This window comes from Phaenicophaeus curvirostris, chromosome 19, assembly GCF_032191515.1.
Source record: "Phaenicophaeus curvirostris isolate KB17595 chromosome 19, BPBGC_Pcur_1.0, whole genome shotgun sequence".
NCBI lineage: Eukaryota > Metazoa > Chordata > Aves > Cuculiformes > Cuculidae > Phaenicophaeus > Phaenicophaeus curvirostris.
In genome coordinates, this window is record NC_091410.1 from 3,866,981 (window position 1) to 3,889,120 (window position 22,140).

The window sequence follows — 22,140 nt, forward strand, 5'->3', positions numbered from 1 at the left end:
CTGTCCCCATCACCCCAATCAATGCACATGGATGCTGTTCATCAAGGGACAAATTCCAGCTGTAATCAACTCACATCCATCGAATACACACTGGGATATCACTGCCTGTGTCACAGCTCCCTCCTTCTCTCCTTGGTGCAGGTCTCCTGGTCACTTGGTAGCACCAATATACATGCAGTGACAGGTGCAGAAGAACGGTACTGCTGTGAGAGGTGATCGATGGTGTAAGGTGTTCTTGTGCCACCCCAAAATATACAGATGAAGTTCTACAACTCTGCACTGCCTGCAACCTGGAATGCAAGGAAACATCTGTAACATATCCATGCTTGCTGTCCACAATTGACCAGTGGGTTTGGTTTTAATATCATCACACTTAAACACATGGGTTTGCGAACCTGAGCTTAGAAACACTGATTGATGGAGAATCATTGGAAAAGGGTGATGGACTTCCCATCCCTGGAGGGGTTCAAAAAATGTGTGGCCGTGGCACTTCAGAACATGGTTTAGTAGGCACAGTGGGGTTGGGCTGGCAGTAGGACTGCCTGAGTGTAGAGATCTTTCCCAATCCTAATGATTCTCTCATTCTATGAATGGGACCTTGGAGGATTTTCCAAGCGTGGAGTGGCTTTACTCTAAATGTGAATTAGAGCATCAGAATGAAACCAGCCACTGGGAAGGATGCAAAGGTGTTTGAAGGTTAAGGATTTAAGGACAGCAGAGTGCCCATGGAGCCCTCCTGCCCAGGGCAAGTCCTGTGCTTGCTGTGTCCTTGCTTGGGACTGCTTACTGCCCACCAGTGCACATCCCCTCACCCTGCCTGCTTTATCCCTCCTGCCTGGTTGCCCCCAAAGGAGGATTGCCAAGAGGCTGCTCCTGGGTCACTGTCAGAGACAACTTTCAGGTATCTTCACAAAAAGCTCTGTGTTCCCATGGTGAACAGGATGCAGTTTTGCAGCCCAGGAGGCTGGAGTTAAATGATGTTTCTGCCAGAGCTTGGGAAATGCTGTGGTTGTGGCTGTTTGCTCTGGCCTGAGAGGTCTGCCCAGGAGAACCTTGCTGCGGTCCCCACCAGCTTGCAGGCAGCTCCCCGTTTTGGTGACTGGTTTGCTGAACCTGGACTGGGCATGGCAACTCCCAGGCATCCTCTTCTGTCAGCTTCCCATTTGGCATATCCACTTTTCCCCACCTTAGGACACGCAAATCACCATCCACAGAAGATGCAGCTCTCAGCCCCATGCCCTGCCCCTGCTCCTCACTGCTTCCCTCACCAGGAGTGATCCCAGTCTGGGATCTGAAGGTAAGCAACTTCTGGGGATCTATGAAAGGATTATGAGATGCTGTTACTCTCACAGATTGCTTTCCCCAAAGCTCACAGCACCCTTTCCCTTGCCTCCCTCCAGAAAAACCCTTAAAATGCACTTTCCTTGTCACTAAATACATGGTAGAAGGTGTATTGAACTCAGTAACGTTTCAGCAGTGGCTCATTTCAGCAGAGTCCGGAGAAGAGCAACAAAGCTGGTGAGGGGGCTGGAGAGCAGGTCTTACAAGGAACGGCTGAGAGAGCTGGGGGTGTTTAGCCTGGAGAAGAGGAGGCTGAGGGGAGACCTTATTGCTCTCTACAACTACCTGAAAGGAGGTTGTGGAGAGGAGGGTGTTGGCCTCTTCTCCCAAGTGACAGGGGACAGGACAAGAGGGAATGGCCGCAAGCTCCACCAGGGGAGGTTTAGGCTGGACATTAGGAAAAAGTTTTTCACAGAAAGGGTCATTGGGCACTGGCAGAGGCTGCCCAGGGAGGGGGTTGATTTACCTTCCCTGGAGGTGTTTAAGGCACGGGTGGATGAGGTGCTGAGGGCCATGGTTTAGTGTTTGATAAGAAGGGTTGGACTCGATGATCCGGTGGGTCTCTTCCAACCTGGTTATTCTATGATTCTATGATTCATTTGCTGGAGTGGAACCAAATTCCCACCATGGGAAGGTCTCGCTGCCCATGGGAGGTTTCCCCAGGAGATTTTACATGGCAAGGGCTGCTCAGGAGACAGGCAGGAGGACATCTCTGCCTCCTGCGACCCGTCTGTATTCCCAGTTACCGTCAGGTCAGGTCCTTTCCGGACCTTTGCCGAAAGCATCTCTGGCTGGTGCAGGCATCAGGACTTAATTCTAAAATCATAGAGTCATGGAATAGCTTGGGTTGGAAGGGACCTCAGATCCCATCCAGTTCCACCCCCTGCCATGGGCAGGGACACCTCCCACTGGATCAGGGGCTCCGAGCCCCATCCAACCTGGCCTTGAACCCCTCCAGGGATGGGGCAGCCACCCCTGCTCTGGGCAACCTGGGCCCAGGGCCTCCCCCCCCTCAACGTGAAGAATTTCTTTCTAATGTGGAATCTAAATCTCTAAACCTCAACAATTTAGACCCGTTCCCCCTGGTCCCATCCCTACAGACCCGAGATCTCCCACCGAAGCCCACCCTGAGGCCTTGCTGCCACCTACCGGGGTCCTCGGGCCGAGCGGGTCCTGCCCAGGCCCCCCCCGGCTCCCGGGGCGCTGGGGAGGCGAGGAAATCTCCGTCCTTGCTGTCCTGGATCCGCCCCACAGGCTCATTTGGGAGTAAAAAAGCTGGGGAGCCCCGACAGCCCCGAGCCTCCCAGTTGCAGAACTTGGCTGCCCCTGCTCCTTGGGGCTGGAACTTATAGAATCACCGAAGGGTTTGGGTTGGAAGGGACCTTAAAGCCATTCCAGTCCCATTCCCTGCCCTGGGCAGGGTCACCTCCCACTGGATCAGGGGCTCCAAGCCCCATCCAACCTGGCCTTGAACACCTCCAGGGATGGGGCAGCCACCCCTGCTCTGGGCAACCTGGGCCAGGGCCTCCTCACCCTCACAGCAAAACATTTCTCCCTAAGCTCTCATCTCGGTCTCCCCTTTTTCAGCTGAAAACCATCCTCCCCCTCATTCTACCCCTGCCCACCTTGATCAACAGCCCCTTCCCAGCTTTCTTGGAGCCCCTTTCAGCACTGGAAGCTGCTCTAAGGTCTCCCCTGAGCCTTCTCTTCTTCAGGCTGAATAACCTCAACACTTTCAGCCTGTCCTCATACAGAAGGTTCTCCAGCCCTTGGATCATCTCTGTGGCCTCCTCCAACAGTTCCATGTTGTTTCTGTGCTAAGGACTCCAGAACTGAATGCAGGGCTACAGCTGAGGTCTTACCAGAAAGGAGTAGAGGGGCAGAAATATTTTGGCACCTGAATCTGGGGAGGCAGAGCCCATCTCCGAAGCAACACAGGCCCCTGCAGTTTCCACTTTCTGATCTGATTTTCAGATTTACACTTGATGCCTTGCTTGCCCATCATAAAGCTTGCATCCAATATGTGCCTCTCCTTTTGGACAGCAGGGAGGACAGGGACATGGGTATGGCTGGTAGGGCATTGCCTTGAGGATCTCATGGGTGCCCTGGGTGACAGGCCTGTGAGCTGGGGAAGAAGGAGAGACTATAGATGCTCCAGGTTCACAAAATCCTTTGAATGTTGCCACCTCCACATCTGGATGTGTTGACCGTCCAGAGCTGGCTCCCCCCAGGTCAATGTTCAACCAGCTCTGCAGGTTTCCCGGGAGGTTTATTCTGCCCCGTCATGACATGGAGTGAGGCCAGCTGATTATGACCACATCTTCAACTTGCAGTGCCCAGCTCCCAAATCCAGCTTTAAACACCTGAAGGCATTGATCTCTGCTGAGGAGTTCACCAGGGGCTGTGATGCGCTGATATGTGGAAGGTGGTGGTGGCTCTGCAGGCTCAGAGGTGGTTGGAACAGAGGGTGCTGGGCTAAGGGCCTCCATCGTCACAGCCTTCATGGTACCCATTGACTCTCCCTGGCCTTGCTTATGTCTCTCCTCCAGGCTGAGCCAGGAAGGCTGCCAGAGGCAGAGAATCATAGAATCATAGAATCACTAGGTTGGAAAGGACCCACTGGGTCACTGAGTCCAACCATTCCCATCAATCACTAAACCATACCCCTCAGCACCTCATCGACCTGTCTTTTAAACACTACCAGGGAAGGTGACACAACCACCTCCCTGGGCAGCCTGTTCCAGTACCCAAGGACTCTTTTTGTGAAATATTTTTTCCTAACGTCCAGCCTGAACCTCCCTTGGTGGAGCTTGAGGCCACTCCTTCTTGTCCTGCCCCTGTCACTTGGGAGAAGAGGCCAGCACCCTCCTCTCCACAACCTCCTTTCAGGGAGTTGGAGAGAGCAATGAGGTCTCCCCTCAGCCTCCTCTTCTCCAGGCTAAACACCCCCAGCTCTCTCAGCCGTTCCTCATAAGGCCTGTTCTCCAGACCCTTCACCAGCTTTGTTGCTCTTCTCTGGACTCGCTCCAGAGCCTCAAATCCTTCTTGTGGTGAGGGGCCCAGAACTGAACACAGGATTCGAGGACCGGTCTCACCAGTGCCGAGTCCAGAGGGAGAATAACCTCCCTGGACCTGCTGGCCACGCCGTTTCTGATCCAAGCCAAGATGCCCTTGGCCTTCTTGGCCCCCTGGGCACACTGCTGGCTCATGTTCAGTCGCTGTCAACCAACACCCCCAGGTCCCTCTCCTCCAGGCAGCTCTCCAGCCAGACTTCTCCTAGTCTGTAGCTGCTCAGGGTTGTTGTGCCCCAAGTGCAGGACCTGGCATTTGGCTTTGTTAAACCTCATCCCATTGGTCTCAGCCCAGCGGTCCAGCCTGTTCAGATCCCTTTGGAGCCTCCCTACCCTCCCGCAGATCCACACTTCCACCCAGCTTAGTGTCATCCGCAAAAGCGATAAGGATGCAGGAGCATCCTGGGGAGGCGATTCCCGGGGGTGCAGCCAGGAGCGGCTGAGCTGCTCCCACCGTGCGGTGCTCACCACCTACCCGTCACTGCAGTTCTCTAGCAGGACACAGGGTGGAAACCTCAGCCCATGCGAAAGCCGCTCTCAGCCCCGGCTTCTTCCCAAGCCTCTGCCCCTTCCCGGTGCTGCCTCTCCTGGGCTCCTCGCAGCCCCGAGGGGGTGGTTCGGGGCAGGAATCACCCTGCTGCAAAGCTCTGGGGAAACTGGGTCGGAAGAAGCTCTGAAAGGTGAGGCATAGAATATTCCAGCTCCAGGAGAGAGGTTTTTCTTCAAGGCAAGGTTGGGATAAGGCCAGCTTGCTGCATGTGAGGCGACTTTCACAGAAAGGGTCATTGGGCAGTGGCAGAGGCTGCCCAGGGAGGGGGTTGATTCACCTTCCCTGGAGGTGTTTAAGGGATGGGTGGACGAGGTGCTGAGGGGCGTGGTTTGGTGTTTGATAGGAATGGTTGGACTCAATGATCTGGTGGATCTTTTCCAACCTGATGTTTCTATGACTCTATGATTCTATGACTTCTTGCGGCAGCATCCTCCAGCAAGGAGTCACTGAGTAGAGCCAGGATGCAGCTCTTGCAGCAAAAAAATGCAGCAGCTGAGCGGGCACAGCCCCATGCTGGAGCAGCTGAGCTTCTCTGCCTGCCAGGGGTGCTGCTGGGCAGAAGGGCAAATACCCATGGATCTGAAAGGAGAGGCATGAGCAGAGATGGTGTAAACCAGCCTCTCTGCTCAGCTCCGTGCAGGGGCAGCATCCCTATGGTGCTGCATCCCCCTGGCTCTGAGGCTCCAGCTCAGGAGAACGAAGGGCTGGGAAACCCAGAGCTCTGGGGCTGTGCACTCACCGGAGGAGTGAACCAAGGCAGGTACTTCGGCACAAAGAAAGGTCGGTGTGGAATGTGATGAAGCAGTCCCCTCTAAGCCACTGGCAATAAAAGAAGTCATGGGACTTGTTAGTATCAGGGAGGTTAGCACAGGCACTGGGAAGGGAGTTCTAGAGGTAGGTTCAGAGCTGTGCTGGCATTGCCAGGGATGCTGCAGATCACCTGTCCTTAGCGAGCTTTGGAACAAGGCAGACACATCTGTCAGGGATGACTACATCGCAGTTCTGCCTTGGTGCAGGGAATGGCCCCTTGTGGTCCAGCTGTCTCCTTGGTTTCCACCTCAGCCCTGATTTCCGCAACCCCTTCCTATCCTTCCCCGTTTCTCCTGTAGGAAAAGAGCACCCCATCCTCTTCCACAGCTCCACTTCACCCACTGCCAGCTACAAACTGGGTCCTGGAAAGAGCGCCGGCTGCTTGCATAGGAATGCACAGCCTGCTTGGAAACCCAAACCACAGTGTGACTTGCCCGTGGGGACAGGTGGGCTGTGTGCCTCCTTCTCCTGCAGTTACCACTGCAATTGTTAATGTTACAGCGGAGAAAATGTTTGGTTTTACTGCATTAAAGTTTTATCCAGACTTTTACTCATCTTGCTTCTCCCTGCATTCATGTGGCTTTCAGCATCCAGAAGTCAGAAATTAAAATAGAACTGGTCCTGGGGGCTGCAAGGTGGATTAGCCACAATAAGACCTGCTGCATCACCCTCTCACAGACAGAAAACTGAGGCATGGAGGGCTGAGTGACCTGCTCATGTCCCTCAGGGCATCAGGGCAGTGAAAGGAGCTGAGCCACGATATCCCAAGACCAGGATCAGACTTTCTTTATGGAAGAAGGCACCTGAGATAGGAAGTGGAGGACAGCCAGGAGTTAACATCGATCTGCTCAGGCATTCCAAGCCCTTGCATGGGGCAGGAGACCAGAAAAGTGCAGATCAGACAAGTGCCCACCTGCTGGAAGTGTGACAGCACTGGAACCCTTCCATCTCAGAGCCAGCCAGGAAACCTGTGGCACTTCACCAGGTCAGGTCATTTAAGGTTATATTTTCACCACCTACATGGGAGGCAGAAGGGGACCATCTGGGGTCAGATCTGCCACCACTGAAGTGGTGAAGTTTACGGGACTGTTTTCGTTTCTCAAGGGCTGGAGTCAGGTGGTGTTGAGCAATCTTTCAGTATCCTTTGAGTTGCAGCAGAGAAATGAAAAACACAAGTCGTGAGGGGAACCAGTAAGAAAGAGCAGGTTCCCTTTTTGGTGGATCCTGCTTCCCCTTCCCTCTGAAGTTGTGCAGGCAGTGGGGAGAAGCTACAGAGCCACTCCAAGGGGCTGTGAAGCTCCATCATCATGTGAACAAAGGGGAGGAGGAAGGAATGAGCATGCCTAAAGCCATGGTGGCTGAGCCTCTGCAGCCACAGGCACAGCAGGACACAAAGGCCTTGGTGTCTGAGTAAGGACAGACTTGGCCATCCCAAATCTGATGGAAACTCACAGTTGGGACAGTGGAAGGATCCCAAGGAGATGTGCCAACTGTGGTCTGCAGCCATTGGCCCGTGCCTGAAGATGATGACTTCGTGGCATTTTTGGGCAGCTGAATTATTGCATTTCCAGCGTGTAGTTCGGTCTGAGCCCAGTAAAGACACCCCAGAACCCCTTTGCCTGAGAGGACAGCCTGTAGGCAGCCTGTTGTGCTCCCTCTTCCTGCCCATTCCCTGGTTGTTGTTCACCCAAGTCCTGCATCCCGCTCCCTGCTGCATCCTGGGAGATGCTGGGTTCCCTAAAGGTTTCTATTCCTCTTGCCCAGGTTCTCCAGACAGCAGCATATCCATGCAGAGCACAGTGAGCTGGGATGGATTTGGGGCAGAAGAGAGGTTTCAGGGCAGGCGTGGACCTATGTGGGGGAATTGGACATGGCTGAGGGAGATCACAGCCTGCAAAGGGAGAGTTTCTCCACGTGCCTGCTTTTGCAGAGGTACTGCCTGAGGAGAGGGGACCTTCCAATGGGTTTTCTGCAGAGGGTCAACAGAGCCAGAGACACAGCGCCTGCCTGCAGAAACCCAAGGGAAAGCTGCTGCAGGGAGAAGGATGAAGTGGAAAGCTTGAGTGGAATTTTTTGGCACTTCCCAGCTCCTGAGCCTTATCTGGGGGACAGACGTGTGTGGGGCATTGACAGGGCAATGTGGCAGTGTGAGGGGGTTGCCCTGGGTCGCCTCTGTCCTGCAGCCTCTCAGGATGTGAGAGGAGACCAGAGAAGAGAGAGATGATGCTTGTGCAAATCTCTGAGGAGATGAGAGGTTGCAGAAGGAGCTTCCTCCCCATTGTCTGCAGCTCTGGCTCAAACAACTGGCGGGGAGGCAGGGTCATCATTGCACCCACAGTGCTCCTTTGGGGCACCATCCCCATCCCTGCTGTGCCTGAGCCTCTGTTCACTAGCTGGATGGAAACCACTGCTGGAGGAGGTGAGCGAAAATAATCCCATCTTTGAAAAAATGCATTTGCAGAAAGGGGCAGTTGCTTGATTTGTAATCTCAATGTTAAAAACTTTCCTGGTTTTGCTGTGAAGGGCATGGAGATCATAAAGTCATGGAATGGTTTGGGTTGGAAGGGACCTCAAAGCCCATCCAGTTCCATCCCCTGCCATGGACAGGGACACCTCCCACTAGATCAGGTTGCTCAAGCTCCATCCAACTTGGCCTTGAACATGTCCAGGGATGGGGCAGGCACCACTGTTCTGGGAAACCTGGCCTGGGGCCTCCCCACCCTCACAGCAAAACATTTCTTCCTAAATTCTCCCCTCAATCTCCCCTCTTTCAGCTGAAAACCATTCCCCCTCATTCTATCCCTGCACTCCCTGATCAAGAGCCCCTTCCCAGCTTTCTTGGAGACCTTTTCAGTCCTGGAAGCTGCTCTGAAGTCTTCCTAGAGCCTTTTCTTCTCCATGCTGAACAACCCAAACTCTTTCATTCTGTCCATGGAGCTGGAGAGCAGGAGTTTGTGAGACCTCCAAGTATTTATCATAGAAATCTTCAGATTCTCCACTCTACAAAGCCTGACACGGTGTTGTTTCAGGGAAGTGTGTGTGTGTGGTACAAACACAGATGTGAGAAATATGGGTAGAGAGGAATGGGAATATGACCCTGACGAATATTCAAGCACCTCTGAAGTTAGGAGCATGTCCCAGCTTCAGGAATCATCGAAGTAGGACCTTTTTGTGCTGATTTGGAGAATGAGAAACCAAAATAGAAGCCAGGCAAAGGAGATTTGGGTTTGTGGATTCACATTCCTGGAAATGAAAAAGGATTTGACTGAAGTAGAATGATTAATCTCACAGGAAATGTTCACAGTCCGTCAGCCCTCGTGCACCTCAGTCTCTTTGCATGCATTGGAAACCTAATCTGCTTAAAAATATTCTCTATGGAAAGGACTTTCTGTCACCAAAGGGGCTTTGTGTGGCAATTACTATACTCTTCCCCCAGCCAAGTGTTTCCATGAGTTGCTTTGGAGTCGCTTGTGGGAAAATTATATTTGTATTTGAATACTTTCTCTCTAGCCCCGTATTGGCTGTTAAGCACCCTTCGGAACAGAGGTGGTATCTCTTGGGCATCTGGAAGCAGTGATGCGGCCAGTTCTCTGCCCTCTGAATTTGCATCGGAGTGGGCTTTTCTGACAAGTTAGCTGGAACTCGGTTTGGTATTTGGGCGTTTTTATCTTGCCACATCAGCTGTGCAAAGACAAACAAGAGTGCATGAGCATGAAGGCAGAGCAGCACTGACAGCTCATGTGTCTCTGGCACAAAGCTTGCCCATCCGAGCTGGCTGGCTCTGTGTTTTCCCTGGTAGAGGGATTTACCCCATTTCACATCAAGTGCCTCTGGGATGTTTACTCTGAGACTGAGAAGTCCAAGTTCTAAATATGTGTGTCATCAGAGCACAGCCTTGGCTTCCTCCTCCCTAGAGGCAGCTTGAGGGGAAGGAACCAAGCTCTGGAGCCACGTGGCTGAGATGTGCCCTGCATTCTGAAGGCACTGCACCATCTGGAACCCATTTACCTTTGGCATCGCTGTTGGTGTCATCACCATTGGTGCCATTGCTGTTGGTGTCACCACAGTCACCCTGAATGCAACCCCACTTGGGTGGAAGCCACTTGGGCTGCCTCCCCTGCTCTCTGAGGCACCTGGGATCCCTTCCCACTATGCCCTGCTGTCACCCTGGAGCATGGCACCAGCGTCCCCAGGATCTGCTGAGCTCAAATGAGAAAAACTGAGTGACAAGGAGGAGCGCAGGGCCCTGCTCGCAGGAGCAGGTTTGTATCAGCAGCTCTTGGAGGTATCTTCACTCTGGATCCCTTTCCCTGTGGTGGCTGCTCTGGTTCAGTGCCCACCACTCCACTGTTCATCATTCTTGTCTCCTCAAGCTGCAGCACCTCCTTGGCATTGCCTGGGGCACGGCACCTCCCTGCCACTCCTCTGCTTCCTTCTGCCAGCACGAGCCCCCTAAGCCACCACTTTTGGCTGTCCTCCTCAGTCTGGCCCATACCCTGAGGAGCAAAACAAGCAGCTCACGGTTCCTCAGGTGGGGAAGGCACAGGATGGGAGGGGACACACTGCAGCTCTGACACCTAGAGCAGTTTGGCCTCTGCAGCTTTAGCCCCTCTGACACATCCCAGTTCCTCTAGTTCTAGGATACACCTGAAAAGCTGGATCTGAAACCGAGAGGTGGGAACAGGGTAAAAGGGATGGGGTAGATCAGGCTGGCATCCCAAAACCTGAACTCAGCCTTTAAAGCTTTCTTGAAGAGCCTGAGCTGAGAGGAGGCTGAGACACAAAGCCTGCTCTGCTTGAATATTTGGGTTGTTTGCACGTTAGTGCTGTGGGGCAGGTGGCACCATGATGTAGGCACCAGTCTTTCCGCTTCCTGCTATTTTTGCCACCAGAGGATTTCTTCTGAATTGCTGGTGCCCGCTCAGCTGGTGAAGGTAGAGCCCACATCCCCCCTCCGCGGGGTTTCACCTGGAGCAGGATGATGCCCCAGCACCACAGCCGGAGGCAGGGCGGTTTGCACGACGAGTGGTTGTCTCAATGGGTCAACACTTAAAGGGGATTTTGGCTCTGACTCTGTTTGCTTTTTTTGAAATTCACTGGAATTTCACTGCGAAACCCACATCTATTTCAGCCTCCGAGAAGCTTTCGAGTCTCGGAGCATCGGCAGCAGCGGTCACTCTCTTCTGAAAAACTGAAACCCGCAAGGAAGCCCAAAGCCAGATTTGTGCCCCTGCCTGCAATATCAGCTGGATCCAGCCGCAAACCCCATGTGGTTGATCATAGACTCATAGAATTGTTTGGCTGAAAAAGAGCTTTGAGATCATTGACTCCAACCCTCCCTGTCCACTGCTGAACCATAGCGCTGAGCGCCTCATCTACCCATCTTTTAAACACCTCTAGCGATGAGGACTCCATCACTTCCCTGAGCAGCCTCTGCCACAACCCAAGAACCCTTTTGGTGAAGAAATTTTTAACCTCCCCTGGCACAACTTGAGGACATATCCTCTCTTCCTATCCCTTGTTACCTGGGAGAAGAACCCAGCACCCACCTCACCACAACCTCCTTTCTGGGAGCTGCAGAGAGCAATGAGGTCTCCCCTCAGCCTCCTCTTCTCCAGGCTAAACAGCCCCAGATCCCTCATCTGCTTCTCATAAGACTTGTTCTCCAGACCCTTCACCAGCCTCATTGCTCGATGGGCCTGATGGGCTAGTGGAAGGGGTGGAGGGCAAAGATTACCCGCAATTGAGGTGGCAGAGGCCCTTTCCCAGCGGCCTTGAAAGTCACAGGGAAACGTAATTCCCAAGTGCCACCTGAGGAGAAATCAGCACCATGTCCCCAGCCTGGTGTCACCCAGCCCAGGCCGTGATGGCTTTGTGCTGTCAGGGAGGTGCTGAGGGCTTTTCCAGCAGAGATGGGCTAAAGGGCTGCAGAGGGAGGGAGGGAAGGAAAATAAATTCACATAATACACAGGATGCAAGCATGGAGGAAGGTAGGGGGGAAAGGAGAGGTGGATGGCTGGAGGGATGGATAGATGGATGAATGGAAGAAAGGATAGAGTGATGGGTGAAAGGTTGGGAAGGTGCATGGATGGAGGGAAAGAAGGAGAGGTTGATGGAGAGGTGTAGATGGGTGGATAGCAGGATGGTGGGATGGATGAATGAGTGGCAGAATGACAGGAGAAAAGGATGAATGGAGAGTGGGTGAATGGAAGAGTACAGGGTGGAAGAGAATGTGGTGGGGGAACAGATGGGTCAGGATGGGTGGATGGATGGATAGATGGAGGGACAGGTGGCTGGGGGGATGGCTAGCTGGATGAACAGCAGGGTGGTACGAGGGATGGATGGACGGATGGATGAAGGGGAGGGTGAGGGCAGGTGGAAAGAGGTGTGTGGTGGGTGCATGGATGGATGGCAAAGTGGTGGGGAGAAGAGTGGATGGATGATGTACAGCAGAAGGAGTGGGTGGGCAGATGAAGGGGTGGATGGGGCACAGGTGGAGAGGGGTGCATAGAGGGGCGATGGATAGATGGACGGACAGACAGACAGATGGACAGATGGATGAAGGGGGTGGGTGGAGAGGAGTGCATGGTAGGGGGATGGATGGACAGCAGGGTGGGTGGGTGGATGGATGGATGGTAGAGTGGATGGATGGATGGATACAGGATGGATGACAGGACGGATGGACGGATGGACGGATGGACGGATGGATGGATGGCAGGATGGATGATAGAGTGGATGGATGGATGGATGGATGGATGGATGGACGGACAGATGGATTATAGAGTGGATGGATGGATGGATGGATGGATGGATGGATGGTAGGGTGGATGGATGGATGGATTGATGGATGGATGGATGGACGGACAGATGGATTATAGAGTGGATGGATGGATGGATGGATGGATGGATGGATGGATGGATGGATGGATGGATGGATGGATGGATGGATGAGGGGGTGTGTGGAGAGGGGCGCGTGGCAGGGGGCCGGCCGTGTGCCGGGGGTGTGTCTGAGCGGCGGGCGGTGCCCGGGCCGCCCCCCCCCCAGCCCCGCCCGGTGCCTGCGGAGCGAGCGGCGCAGCCCGGCCGCCCCGAGGATGGGCACGGACCCCGGCGGCAGGTGCGAGGGGAGCTCCGGGAGAGCGGGGCGGGGGGGGGCGTGTAACCGGGGTGTCCGTGCTCTTGGTGTCACTGGGGGGCTCTGGCGTACCGGGGGAGCCGTGCTGGGGGAGGAGGAGAAGGGGGCGGTAGTAGGGAGCTGCTCGTAACCGGGGTGTCCGTGTGCCCGCTGGAACTGGGGGGCTCTGCCCATGGTGGGGGGCGAGCAGGGGGCTCCTTAGAGCCGGGGTGGGAGGGGGACCGTGCACCCGCTCTACCTGGGGGGCTCTGAATAACTGGGGTGGCTGTGCCCGACGCGGGGGGGGGCTTTGTACCCCTGGGGCACGTGGAGAGGGGGGCTCTGTGCCCCCTTGTGCCTCTGGAAGGGGGTGTCTCTGTGCCCCTGGGAGAGGAGGTCTCTGCACCCTTAATGTCCGTGGAAGGGGGGGTCTCTGTATCCTTGGAAGAGCGGGGTCTCTTTACCCCTGAGGTCCCTGGAAGGGGGTTGTCTCTGTACCCCTGGAAAGGGGGTCTCTGTACCCCTGATGTCCCTGAGGGGGTGTGTGTCTCCGTACCCCTGGGAAGAGGGGGTCTCTCTATCCCCAGTGCCCGTGGAGGGGAGGTCTCTGTACCTCCAATGCCTCTGGCAGTGGTGTCTCTGTACCCCCAATGCCCCTGAAGAGAGGGGTCTCGGTGCCCTCAGTGCCCGTGGGTGGGGTGGTGGGTGAGCAGGGGGTCCATATACCCGGGGTGTCCGTGTAACCGAGGAGTCTGCGCACCCTGTATGTGCGTGTGGGGTCCTGGTGGCGGGGGGCCACCCATCTGCCCAGTGCCATCGCAATTTGAGGGGGTGCTGCTTACAAACCGTGTGTCGCCAGAGAAGGGGAGTGAACCTGGTTCGCTGGGGGCTTCCCTGCTCCTGGGGGCTTCCCCTGCACCCAGAGGGGTGTGTGGAACAAGTGTTATGAGGAACGGCTGAGAGAGCTGGGGGTGTTTAGCCTGGAGAAGAGGAGGCTGAGGGGAGACCTCATTGCTCTCTACAACTACCTGAAAGGAGGTTGTGGACAGGAGGGTGCTGGCCTCTTCTCCCAAGTGACAGGGGACAGGACGAGAGGGAATGGCCTTAAGCTCTGCCAAGGGAGTGTCAGGCTAGACATTAGGAAAAAACTTTTCACAGAAAGGGTCATTGGGCACTGGCAGAGGCTGCCCAGGGAGGTGGTTGAGTTGCCATCCCTGAAGATGTTTCAAAGACGAGTGGATGAGGGGCTGAGGGACATGGTTTAGTGATTGATGGGAACGGTTGGACTCAATGATACAGTGGGTCTTTTCCAACCTAGTGTTTCTGTGAACCTGGGGGACTCTGGGACCAGTATCTCTGTCAGTGGGGGTCACCAATCCAGGGTGGAGGCAGCCTGGGAAGGGGCACCCGGCACCGTGTGTCCCTTGGGGTCCCCTTGCAGCCCAGCCGTGCCCTCAGGCCAGGAGGACCTGGTGTCGCCCCACAGGTTGGGACGGGGCCCCACTGCCGTGACTCATTTCTGAACTGCGTGCTTGTTTTCCTCCGTGCCGCCCCACAGCATTGCTGCGTGGGACCCAGGTGTGGGGCCCTGCTCAGTCCCGGGGGACCACCCCACCTCGTCTGGTTCCCTGGGAAATCCCGGGGGCTCTCCAGAACCTGCCTGGAGTTTTGGCAGGGCTGCTGGCAGTGAGTCACTGTGTCACTGCAGCAGCAGCAGCAGCTCTCCTCGCTGCGCCGGAGGGACCTAAGGGCAACAAGGCGCTTGTTGCTCCCTTGGCCCAGGGGGTGGAGGTGTAACCCCTGGGAGGGCTCTGCTTTGACAACAGGATGTGGTTTGGGATGTGATGAGCTCTGCAGCCTGTCATCCCTCCAGCATCGGAGTCTTGTCGTGTGCCAGCCCTGAGGTGTCCCCGTGCTGCTTCGTGCACCAGCCTGCGCTGATGGTTGTGCCTGCAAAGGAGCATCTCCCATCAGGTGCTTCTGTGGCCTTACAGGGTCACCAGTGGCTCCCATTTGGTGGCCAGTGCTGGCCAGAGTGTGCCTGGCCACAGCCTGGCCTCCTGCTACGCTTCCTTCTGCAACAACCTCCCCGAAAGTGTGTTTAGTTGCTTTGGACGGGTAAGCCCTTAGGGAGGAAAAGGCTGGGCTGATTCAAATCACTAATGAAAGCGGGAGAAAAGAGATTTCAGACCTTTGTTTTCGTGTTTATTAAAAGCTCACTGCTGTCACCCCAGCACCCGGTAACTTTGCTAATGACTTGTTTTCAGTGCTGCTGCTCTCAATGCAGCAAAGCCACACTCAGGCAGCTGCAGGATGGTGCTGTGTACCCTGCTCTTAAGGGGCTGAGGCCAAACAGCTGCAATTGATTTAGTTTTCCCCATTTAGATTAATTTTCTATATCTTAGTAGGGCGTAGAGCCTGCAAACTCCAGGGATACACAGGATGTCAATGCTTTAATGTTCGTGTGTGTCAGAGGGGACTGTTTTGTTCTTCCCTTGTGCAAACCGAAAACTTGGATGGAGCTGCACATTGCTTCCGAAACGTAATTGCAAAGTGTTTTGGAGCTCTGGGTGTTGCTCAGATTATAGCTTGAACCTAGAAAGATGAGAAGATACAGAGCAGGAGCCTAGTGGTGGTGGTTGCAGTGGTTGCATCCCACAGTTACAGGGGCTGCTTAAGGCTGGAGGGCTCAGGCACGGCTTGGGTGCACCCTGGGGAGCCAGACTGGGTGATGTTCTGCAGGAAGGCAGCTGGGCAGCACAGAGCCTGGCCTGCTTCACTGCGAGCCAGGAGTACGTTTAGTCCAAGGCTGGCTCCAGCCTTGCAATGTTGTCCTGTCAAATTGAAGCAGGGAGAGGGCACTGGTCTGCCTTCCCTGGCATTGTGTGACCATCGCTTTCCTGCTCCCTGCAGCTCTACTGCTTGGTTGAGGCAAGAGGAAAGGGGATGAAAAGTGTTGGAGGTGCTTGTGCAGAGGGAGAAGCTGTAATGCCAGCGTGGGATAGAGGGTCAGGGCTCCTCCCCAGCAGCCCCACAGTTCTGGTGCTGTGGGATGGTGCAGCTGGCCAGTCCCTCCTCACCGCCCCAGAGATCAAGGCACGCCAGTTTGGAGAAAAGCAAACCAAAACTGTCACCTTGTGCCTTCTACTGAACGTGAAAATGAAGACATGACTTCTGCACTGAGAAAGAAGAACTGAATCCAGACGAGCCTGTTTGCAGGGAGGTACCGTGCTGCAGGAGCCCTCATGTCTGAAGGATGGCAGCAGCTTTGCTGTCAGCACGGTGCTGCAGCCAAGGAGGGAACCAGGCTGTGTCAACCACTGCGTGGCACGGGGACTGCTGCAGCCTTGCCACGCTGCAGCTCACCTGGGCTAGTTTTGGCTTCTCTTTTTTTGGGTGACCGCTGAGCTGTTCCTGGCGTGACAGTGCTGCCCTAAGGGGTAAGGCATGGCAGAACCCCCATCCTTGCCTGATCTGTCATGCCTGGAGGTGGTGTCGGGATGCTTATGTCAGCCCTGTCTTTGTGAGAGTCCCATCCACCCAAAGCCATAACTGAGGGTCTCCAAGTGACCTCTGCAAATCACCTGAGGTTGCGCCTACCTTGCGCTGCAGCTGTTGGGTCGGGGTTGTTCACCTTCCTGAAGGTGCAGATGGTGATGTGGATGTGATACGCAGGAGGGTACGGGGAGCATTGCCTTGTGCTGCAGCCCAGAGGGGTAGATAGGACCTTTCACCGGCACTTGCTGGCACTGAGCCCTCCTCACTGGCCTCCTGGGTGGGAGCCTGGGGAGCGGCTGCAGCTCCCGAGCCCCTTTCCCAGCATGAAGACCGAAAACTGATGTTCCTGTTTTTCTGATCTCGTCTTTGGCCGCCAATTAGCACGACGTGAGAACTTGTCTCCCTGATGACATGCCTGTGTGACTCCTCAGATGCTTTAATTGCAGGGTTTTCAGCAGCCAGGGTGTGATGAAATGGTAATTGTTGTGATTGTGCGCTGTGCAGTAACTAAAAGACACGGCTCTTTGGCGAAGCTTAATTAGGAAATAGGGACGCTGTTGGGAATGGCGCAGTGATGCGATTTTCCTAATGAAAGCTACTGAATAGGCAGCCTTGTAATGAAGAACAGACTCATGAGGGGCACTGCCAATTGCTCTTCTCTAGTGTTAATTTTGTATTTCCTCCCCATTGTTTCTAATACCCTCTTGGAAAAGCTTGAAGATAAAATGCTTTATTTTCTTACGCCTTGTATCCTGTTTGGCAAGCCGCGCTTATAGCATGTGCATCTGGAATACATGAGTGGCCAAGCATGAGCTCCTTCAGCCTTGTTAATCTCTGATTTCAAGCTCTGCCACTGAAAAAAGAAACCCAACTTGGGCTTGTGGTTGGACAATCCACTCCCTTGCCAGCGTGGCACAGCGGGAGATGCTCAGCTGAGCTGCAGAGGCGTAGCTGGAAGATAGCTGGCTGCGTCGGGCGCGAAGGCAGCGCGATGCTACGGGAAGCACAGTTTGTTTGGCAACAGCGTGATGGGGTTTTGTGTTTGAGGCTTGCCCGTCTTCATCTCAGGTGTCCTCTCCTTGCAAGCACGGTTGCTGTATTTAACCGTAACCTGCCGCATCTGAGAGTTCACCCAGGTTCGAGTCTTTCTCTTGCTGGTAAGAAAGAGCCCAGAGGCCTGATCCTGCCCGGGGCAGCTGTGCGGTTCAGCTCTGCCACCTGCGCTGCACCATTCCTGTAACTGGGCCGGCCACCCCTCCGGTGGGTGCCCACGGGAGAGAGGGCTCTAGCACACCCTCCACAGCTGGGCTGGGCTGGCCAGGCAGTGAAAAGGGCTGCAGATGTTTTTAGCCAGCAGATGTGAGTGTGACCCACTTGCTGAGTTAAAAGGGGAACAGGAAAACACTACCTGGCTGGAAGATGCAGTCCTGTAGTGCTGTGACAATTGTTAATGACTTGGTGCTGCAGGGAGATTGTCTGTGTTTGTTAAGAGAGACAGGGATGGGCCTTGGCTATCCCTCAAATCTTTTTATTTCGTTGCTCTAAATTCTTGCAGTGCTTGGGGTGAGAGCAGCTCAGATGCTCCTAAAATGCTGTTGCTCCTTATTTTGGGGTGGGTTTAAGCAGAAGCGAGAAGATCCTGCTGTGAGCAGCTCATGTGATGAGGATGCCTGGGAATGGAAAGGCATGCTGGAGCATCTTAGAGTGACCTTATAGGGTCCTAGAGCAGCTTCCAGTACTGAAAGGGGCTACAGGAAAGCTGGGGAGGGACTCTTGATCAGGGAGTGCAGGGATAGGATGAGAGGGAATGGTTTTCAGCTGCAAGAGGGGAGATTGAGATGGGATCTTGGGAAGAAATGTTTTCTTGTGAGGGTGAGGAGACAGAGAAGTCACCCAGAGAGGCCATGGCTGCCCCATCCCTGGAGGTGTTCAGAGCCAGGTTGGATGGGGCTCTAAGGTCCCTGATACAGTGGGAGGTGTCCTTGCCCATGGCAGGGGTGGAACTGACTGGGCTTTAAGGTCCTTTCCAACCCAAACCATTCCATGGTTCTATCATCTCCCCTGCCACACTCCTCACAGCTGCCCTATGCTGCTCCAGCCAAGCTTCAGCTTATGACATTCATAACAGCTGCTGTGATAGCAAACTCATAATCTTTTTTTATCCTATGGTGAGGGGTTTGTGCTGTAACACCAAGGTATTTTCAAGACCGTGTTAATGTCCATTGTGATGCAGCACGGCGTGGATGGTTGTATAGCCTGTGTGTGTACGCTTCAGGAAGGATGCTGTTGTCTTGAGCTTGCAAAAGTGTGTTTCATACCTCCCACAAAGACCCATTCTTGTCTCAAATTAGGATGAAACGCTTCCCCACTCAGCTGCTTCCCCCCTTGCTCTCTGTCTATTTAAACCCTTGGCTCAGAAGCTTCTCTGCAAACAGGCTCTCATCCTTTCAGGTGGCGTTTCCCTTTTCTCATTGTTTCTGGCAATCTGTACATGTGAAACTTCAAAAATGTTTCGTCCTTCTTGGTGTCTTTGTGTTGATAAACCTTGCAAACTGGTACGCATGCTGTGTGCAGCCTCCCAGTGCCTGTGGCTGCATGATAGAGTTACAGCGGTTCTTGGGTGCAGAGGCTTTGCAGTCCAAACTGAGTGAATTCCAGCCTTGGAGACCCTGGCTGGGGACATTCCTGCTGTTCCTCCTCATCCGTGTGTGTGAATCCTGCCTATCTGAGAGGGCTCCTACTTGAGCCTTGCCTCCCCAAATCAATTGGCTGGATTGCAATTAAAGTCAACAAGCCTGAGGTCCCCAAGGGGTGTGTTGTTAAGTGCAAATCGTTCCCAGGTTGGTCTGGTCTGAATGCCTGTGGGTGTCTAATCCCTTAGGGATCTCAGGTGGTGGGAAAGAATGGCTACATGGGTCTAAATCCATGTTTGTTGGTGTAGAACACACCTAGAGCCTGGGGACCTCCTTTGTGGTGGGCCCTCAGCTGCCAGATCATGGTGCTGAGGTTTGAAGTGATAGCAGGCTAGCAGGTATTTAACGGCATCCCACCTGCTCCCTGTGATCTCCAAACATCACCATGAGTGTGATGCTTTAGGATGAAGGGAGTAGCCTTTGGCTGCAGAAATCGGGCACTTGCAGTTGCTATTGGGCCAGTTCCCAGGAGCTTGGCTCCTAGTGGATCCCTGAGCTGGGGGACCATCCCTGTGTGCTGTGATGCTCCTACCCATCATGGGAGGAACCAGGGGCTGGGGTGGGGTTCAGGCCGCTTGCTGCATAAGCTCGTACACCCCATGCTCACGTAACTGAGGGGATCTGAGGACTCACTTTGCATGTGGGACACCAGCTGGTTGGGGCTGTGCCAGCTTGGCTGGAGGCTCCTCAGCAATGGGGTGCTCTCAGTGTCTCTTAAGCTGTCATGTCACCATCAGATGTAGTCACTGTGTCGGGGGGAAGGGATGAAGAGTGGTGGATAGAGCCTTCATGTGAAGAAGATGCCTTTCAGCCTGTCTTCTCCATGGCTTTTTGGGCTGATAGGGATATAGTTCTGGTGACTCTACTAGGCCAGGCCAAAGGATGGTCCAGCTCAGGGTCCCGCCCTCAGCCAGGAAGACCACAGGGGCTTTGATGTCCTTTGTGATGGGGTGGCTCCATCTACAGTCACAGCATCTTCCCTTTGTGCAGCCTGGCCTTCTCCAGATCTGCAGGATTTGGCACATCTGAGATGCAGCGGTGAGCCTGCTTCTTCCCAGTGGCGAACACAGGGTTTGGAAAGGTTTGATGGCCTAGGCTTGTCACTCCCGTCTCAAATGGCAAATGCAGCTGCTGCTGTGGTGTTTCAGTGCTATTTGAAGATGCTGAGGGACTGAACAGCCGGGTGGAGTTGGCCGCTGTTGGTTGTCTCACTGTTAGATGGATGCCCACCTCTCTTTTGGCTATCTCCTTGTCTGGAGGCTTCCTTTCTTCTCGCTGATTATGGTGGTTGTGCTGTGGTTGTATGAAGTGCCTCTGGTCAAAGCGGGACTTACACCCTTCTGCAAGCTTCGGGAACATGTGAGAATCATGGTCCTGCTTGCCTGTGGCCTGAGGATGATGGGGAACAGCCAAAACCATCCTTGCCATCATCTGTCTTTTGTGGTGCAGCAGCCAGCGGTGCTGGAAGTAAATTGAAGGTTTTGGGCAACCAAGCCAGGGACTGAAAAGGCTCCTGGGTTCCCAGCAGGGCCTCCACAATGGCAGGAAGCAACTTCTAAAGCTTCCTTTGGCTACACAGGGCCTTGGGGAAAAGATTTACTTGCTTGTTTATGCTGTAAGTTAATCTATTTATTGGGTTTGGCATTAAAGCACACAAAAAGCCCTCTGAAATGGTCGTGCTGCTTGTTTGTAGGGCTTTGTCTCTCACTTACTTTGTTTCACAGCTGGAGTAGTTAAGCAGTGACAGAGCCAGTCGAAATCTCCTGTGTAAACTTGTTTTTCTGAATAGGCTGAAGGAATTGGCATCAGCTCTCAGTGTCCTTCATCGCAAAGGAGCTGCCGGGGGAAGGCAGCGTGGGACAGAGGTGGGGTCCCCACTGGGAGGGACCCATGTTGGTGTGAGCTTTGTGTCACTTTAGCTGCAGGTTGGTGATGGTCCCTGGCCCTGCTGAGGCTGAGAGATGATTTTGCAATAGAAACAACCCCCAAAACAAAAACCAAACCCCCAACACCCCTCCCAGTGAGCTAGTGTAGCAAAGTAGGCAGCAACATGACCTGTTATTTTGAGGGCAAGATGTCTTAGGAAGAGTTTGGAGAGGCACAGGAAAGTGCTGGGTCAGTGAAACAAAGAATAGCTGATGAAAAGTTTTCATGCTGTCGCGGTATTGCTGTTCCCCTTTGTGTTTGATGCGATCCTAAATACGATAGTGCCACCCACGTGTAACCTTGTGCAGTAAAAGTGGATTTTCCCCAAAGGCCGTGTTCAAAGAAGCCTTATGTACACAGCAACTGCTGCAGAAAGCATGGGGACAGCTAGCGCTGAGGTCCAGGCCCAGAGGTAGGAGGTGCTGGGCTCTCTCTGAACCTGATGACTTTGTTGCAGCTGGAGATGCCCCAAGAAAGTCTTCAGCCTCAGTGAAGACTTCAGCTTGGGAGGGAGCTCAGTGCCTCCTGCGTCTGGGCATGGACTTCAACCCCAGGTGTCCTGTATACTTTTGGGAGTGGGTCTCTAGCAAGGAAATACCTGGATTCTTGTCCCCTTTGCCCCATGAGAGTGGCCATAAGACCCTTTCCAACAGGGATGTCTCCTTTCAGTCCACCCCAGGAGATTTAGCAGCCACCCCGGGGAGTGTTGGGAGGAACCGTTTGACACTGTGTTGTGTCCTTCACTTCCTTCTTGGCAGGGACAGCTTGAGCTGCTGCCCTTATTTTGGGAAACACCTTTTTTTTTTTTTTTTTCTCTCTCTAAATTATGCATTTGCTGAATTTTTTCTTTCTTCCCCTGGTCCTCTCCTGTGACGCATAGCCACTTCTCTGCTGAACTTCCACCTTCCCTGAAGAGCAGCCCCGGAGTTTCCATTACATAGTGCTGACAAAACCCAGCACCCAGCCGGGCTGTGTCATCGCTATCTCCAGCCTAAATCTTCTTGACACTGAGCTTGTAATTGACTGTGTAGTTGAGTTGAAATTTTAACCTTCACTGTTATGATAAAGACCAATGCAAGCTAAAATGAATTCTTGCATCATGTGGTGAGGGGTTTTCATAATTGGTGCCAAGAACAA

The 22,140-nt window shown here is 53.9% G+C and overlaps 1 protein-coding gene across 5 annotated transcripts in view; it reads left to right on the plus strand.

The window, feature by feature from the left end:
- Positions 1-12,816: 12,816 nt before the first annotated feature.
- The window catches only part of PIK3R5 (phosphoinositide-3-kinase regulatory subunit 5), a 73,978-nt gene continuing 64,654 nt past the window's right edge, over positions 12,817-22,140 (plus strand). For 4 of the 5 annotated variants that reach the window (XM_069872318.1, XM_069872319.1, XM_069872312.1 and 1 more), the window contains exon 1: positions 12,817-12,889. The gene's annotated coding sequence lies outside the window, so the exon portion shown is untranslated. Of the gene's footprint in view, positions 12,890-16,088; positions 16,110-22,140 lie in introns of those variants that run through there. The other variant, XM_069872316.1, reaches the window with a different exon arrangement.